The 5209-nt window shown below is 43.7% G+C and overlaps 1 pseudogene; it reads right to left on the reverse strand.

Moving 5' to 3' along the window:
- Positions 1-1181: 1181 nt before the first annotated feature.
- Positions 1182-4806, reverse strand: Clip1-ps1 (CAP-GLY domain containing linker protein 1, pseudogene 1; annotated as a pseudogene).
- Positions 4807-5209: the final 403 nt, after the last annotated feature.

The following is a 5209-nucleotide window of genomic DNA, read 5'->3' on the forward strand; positions in this document are numbered from 1 at the left end:
AAATGTATAAAGGAGGGTTGTAGATTGGTTAGCTTAGTGTGTCTTAGTTTGCTGCTGGGGTTATCTGCTAAAGAAGGGAAACGACCAAAGAGACAATTCTTCCAGCTACTCAGATCTAGCTAAGAAACAAAGACAACATCTGTGACACTGCCACAGAGTCTGTCTCTGGTACAGCTGGTCACATCCTGGTGAGTCTTTAGGTGTTTTCTTTTTCATAAAGGTAAAAAAAATCTATACTGTATAGACATTTCCCAAAATATAATTTTTATCTATCTATCTATCTATCTATCTATCTATCTATCTATCTATCTATCTATCTATCTATCTAGAGAGAGAGAGAGAGAGAGAGAGAGAGAGAGATTGAAATTGCATAAAACCAATAAAGAAAACACCACTGTCGGTCTATGGGTGCAGTATATATTTTAGAAAATGTCCCCACAGCAGTTTGGGGCTTTCCCTTCCCTTTTACCTGTTTCATGATTTATAATCACACCGAAGTATTGTCAAGCCTGGACAAAGGCACCATTGAGAGCAGGTAGTGCAGAGAGCTTGGATATTTAGGAATAAAAGTATTTGAATGAGGGCATGAAATTACAAAGTGGCACAGTTTGTGTTTTATTCCAGTGTCAAAGTGTGACAACAGCAAACATCTGCAGTATACAGATGTACTATACAATGTAACATACTAATATACATAGGTAGACAGTAAACATTTTAGTGAAAATATAAGAATTGATGGCATCATTTAAAGTTTCTTAAATAAGATACTGCCAGGGTCCAGCTTGTCCCAGAGTGTTTCTCTAGGAAAAGAAAAAGTTACTCCACCTGGTACGATGTCTTAACTCTTAAAAATCCAGAAAACAGGGCTGGGGATTTAGCTCTGTGGTAGAGCGCTTACCTAGGAAGCGCAAGGCGCTGGGTTCGGTCCCTAGCTCCGAAAAAAAGAACTCCCCCCCAAAAAATCCAGCAAAAAGGACTGACGTGCAAGCCCACCTACCAAGTATTTATTATTTTCTCTTATGAGGGGAAAAGAAGGACAATTTGTTGAAGATCAAAATATTTTCTCAAATTTGTTGACGGGGATCAAAAAATAAGTTTTTCTGAAGTTACACGGGCAGTGATGGTGAAAAGCTGGTAAGATGCCAGCGTCTGAGAAGCCCAGTCCCGCTCTCCCCGCCTCTTCAGGTCTCATCATCACTGCAGTTGGTGGCCCATTGCCCATACATCTCAGATCTCACCATATAGCTGCTCCTCGCTCCAGCTGCGGTGGCGAGCAGAATGCAGAGGGTCTTCCCACATCTGTGCCTGGTGGGGTAGTCCTCTGTTTCATGGAGATCAAATCAGTTACAAATGTCACAGAAAAGGTAGGGTTTCTTCTTGGACTACTTCTCCTGGTCATCACTGTCATAACTGTTCAGGTCGTCCCCGTTGCCATTCAGTGCAGCTTCAGACATCATCTCCACCTTCCTCTTGAGGTCTTGATCCTTTCTTTGAAGGTCCACTATTACCGAGTTGAGGAAATCAGTCTGACTCTCCTGGGCTCTCTCGTTCTCTTCTGCCTCAGCATCAGAAGCTGCTGAACTGCCTCTTGTTCTCTTTGAGTTAAAGTTCCGAGTTTTTGACCGAAACTTCAACTTCACCTTAGCTGACCCCAGTGTCTACACAAAAAAATGCAGGGACTTGGCAGAGGCCTTTTCTCCCCACGCACTGTGACCTCATTCCTCAGCTTCTCCAGGTCCGCGTCCTTCTCTTTTGAGTAAGGCACTGGTGAGACTGATGGATTTCTGCAAGGAAGCTTTCTCTTCATCAGTGTCTTTTCTGTACTCAGATTCCCTCTTTTTCATTTCTAACAACTGATTTTTGTGTACAGAGCAGTCTTCTTCCGGCTTTTGATGACTTGACTTTGCCCCGCGTTCTCCCCAGCTCCTCAGCAAGTTCGTCGTTCTCTTCTCGTAGTGCTGAAAGCTGCTGCCTGCTTTAGTGTTTCTCTTTCTTGAATTCTTTCCTTTCCTTTTTTTTTTTTTTTGGTTTTCTACATTCAGATGTTCTTTTGACTTATTCAACTCTTCCACAGTTTTTAAGGTGTTTTCCTGTAGTTTTGCTTGGTGTCCTCCAAGGAGGCAGCGTTTCTGATTTCCCTTTAATCATCTGTTCCATGATCTGCATGGCGTTTTCTGCAATCTGAGCAGCTTTGGCTTTATCAGCCTGGGTTTTCAGCTCCTCCGTGTCCTGCATCAAGTCTCTGTTTACCTCCTGAGCAGTCTTCAGTATATCCTGTGTCCACCAGCATCTTCTGGAGGTTCAGTAGGGTTACTTTGTGCTTTGTCTTAGTCTCAAAACTGGCTTTTCCATAGGTGGCTTTCAGGTCCTGACACTGGTTGTGCCTTGTTTCCTTTTTCTTTTCCAGTTCCAACAATTTGTTCTCCAGTTCTTTCTTTTCTTCTTCATGTTTTGTTTTTTTGTTTGTTTTTGGTTGCTTCCTATTGACTCTGATCAGCTTTAAGCGTCACTTCCCCAAGACTTTTCTGCAGAAAACTTGGGTTTTCATTAGCCTTTGTAAGTTTGAGCTCTAGTTCTTCCACAGATCTTTCCTTTAGACGTAATTCATCATGCAAACTGGTCAGCTGAGAAGAGTTATCTCCTGACATCTTCATTATTTCTGCAGTGTCATTTTCTAAATTTTCCTTTGCCTTTACCAGCTGATCGCCTTGTTCGTCCTTCTCTTTAAATTTTGCCTCCATGTCTGTTGCATTTTCTCTCAACTTCTCCAGTTCAGAAGACAACGTGTTAAACTGTTCCTCCTTTGGGTCCAGTTTATTTACAGTATCTTGCATACTGGTCTGAACAGACACTGCCTCCTCTGAAGCATTGGCAAACTTTTCTTTCGAAATCTGAAGTTCTTTTTCTAGAGTCCCCTTCACTTGATTGACTTCATTCAGATTGTCCTGTGGACGGGTAAGTGTTAACTCTTTTCCCAGGCCTTTGGTGATGCTCTTCGTCTTTATCTCCCCAGTTTGTTTAGCATGTCCTTCCTTTCCACTAGGTGCTTGTCGTCTGCACTGCCCAGTCTTGCTTTGATGAACTCCAGGTTGCCCTTCTCTTTAATGATCTTCATCACCTTGGTCTTCATGGACTCCGTCTCTTTAGCATGAGCAGACGATTCAGAGTCCTGTTTACTCTGTAAACTTTCTATTTCATGCTGATAATGTCTCAATCTATTTGTGTCTTTAACAGCAAATTCAGCCGAGTCCCCTCCAATCCCTTTGCTAAATGACACCTTCAGCTCCTTCATTGCCTGCTGGTGAGATGCAATGGCAGTCTCCAGTTTGGACTTCCACAGAGCTATCATATCTGAGTTTTCCTTGTTGGCATGGTCAAGCTTACTCAGCATGCAGAGCTTTGATCTGAAACATCTCTTCCCTAGCTCCTTCAGAGACGTTGTCTCGGTCTGGTGGTCAGTATGTGTGGCTTCTAGCTTTCCTTGCAAAGTACTTATTTCTTGCAAAAGAGGAAAAGAAATATCCACATCTCCAGGAGGTTTACTGAACTCTAGCTTTCATCGGAGCTCAGCTACTTCCTGTAATCTCAACACTTGGTCCCTTTCTAGTTCCATTATTAGGGACTTTTCTGATACTGTAGCCACATCAAGACCACTTTTGGTAATTGATTCTTCTTCTACTCAGAACTGAATGTCCTCCACCTTCCTTTTCTCCCCTTTCAGCTGGTTGAGGAGAACCACTTTCTCCCTGTCAGCAGCTTCTACAATGGTACATAGCTGGTTCATCTAGACCTTGAGTTCCAGAACATGTAGTCCTATTCAGCTGGGCTTGCTGCTCACAGAGAAGGCCACAGAGCTCATGAAGCAGAGGGAGGAGGCAAAAGGGCTTCACTTCAGGCTGGTGTGCATGGTGGCCATCATTTGCTTCAGAGAAGGGACTTTGACCTTGGCTGGGGTAGCATAAGAGAAGCCAATCTTTGTTACTTTGTGGACAGAAGTGAAAATCTGTATTTGTGTTGACATTGAAATTACCTTGTCCCAGCAACAGGAACATCATTCTTCCCCCAAAGGCTCATCTAATTGCATACCATACCATTCTCCCTTGGCAAAGTCAGTCTCTCCAAGAAATCGGACCATGCCAACCTTAGTGCCACCAACCAGCACCCTATCTCCGATTTTGAGCTCTCGCTCCCCCTTAACAGAGCCAGCCTCTGAAAGTTTGGAGATGGACTGACTGGCAGTCTTTGTAAGGTTGCTAATTTGAGGTGTAGCTGAAGTTTCTTTTGCCATTGACTGGGACGGTTTGTGGGGAATATTTGAGGGAGTAGCTGGAGAAGAGGACACCATGGTGGCTGCAGCAATGGATAGAGGTGAAGCAGCTCTCCCACGAGCTGCCTGCAGGCCCTTGGCTTCGTCTTCTGCTTGCACCTTTCTCATTAGTTTTGAAGGTCGGGTAAATATACCATTTAAAGGTTCACACTAGAAATACTCACTGCTACCACAGAGCCATCATTCTTTCCTATGGGTTCATCTAAAATAATCCCAGCCCACTGGCCTGGTGCAATTTGAGTTTCCCCAAGAAACTGGATAAATCCAGGTTTATTTCCATTCACCCAAGCATGATCTCCAACTCAAAAGTCATCTACAAACTCCTTTTGGGTCTCGAAGAATGGAGAGCCCGAGGCTTTTACACTGGGTATTGTCCTCTCCATTGGAACTGCAGTGGCAGCCGGTGTCTTCAAGGCTGTACTTCCAGGTTTAAGGATCTTGGTAGGGGCCTTCAGCATGCTGGGTTTTAGCATACTCATTTTCTGGAAGGTTTCAGGGTGTTTCTATAGAAAATTTAGCCCCTCCCTCTATTAAATCTCCTGGGACACAGCTGGTCACCATCACCTGCCTCTCAGTAACAGCAGGCACCATGGCACAGACTCCTGCCTCCCGGGCTCTTCAGCTCAGGGCAGGGAAGAGCTGAGTCTTTCTATTCCATTGATCTACCTGCCTTTCTCTGTACCAATACCACTCAGTTGTTATCATGATTTCTCTGTAATCAGCTAGAGGTCAGGGATGGTGATTCCTCCAGAATTTCCTTTACTGTTCAGAATATGTTTTGCTATCCTGGGTTTTTGGTTATTCCAAGTGAATTTGCAAATTGTTCTTTTTAACTCTATGAAGAATTGAGTTGGAATTTTTATGGGGATTGCAATGAACCTG

This window comes from Rattus norvegicus, chromosome 9 (assembly GCF_021556685.1).
Source record: "Rattus norvegicus strain SHRSP/BbbUtx chromosome 9, alternate assembly SHRSP_T2T, whole genome shotgun sequence".
NCBI lineage: Eukaryota > Metazoa > Chordata > Mammalia > Rodentia > Muridae > Rattus > Rattus norvegicus.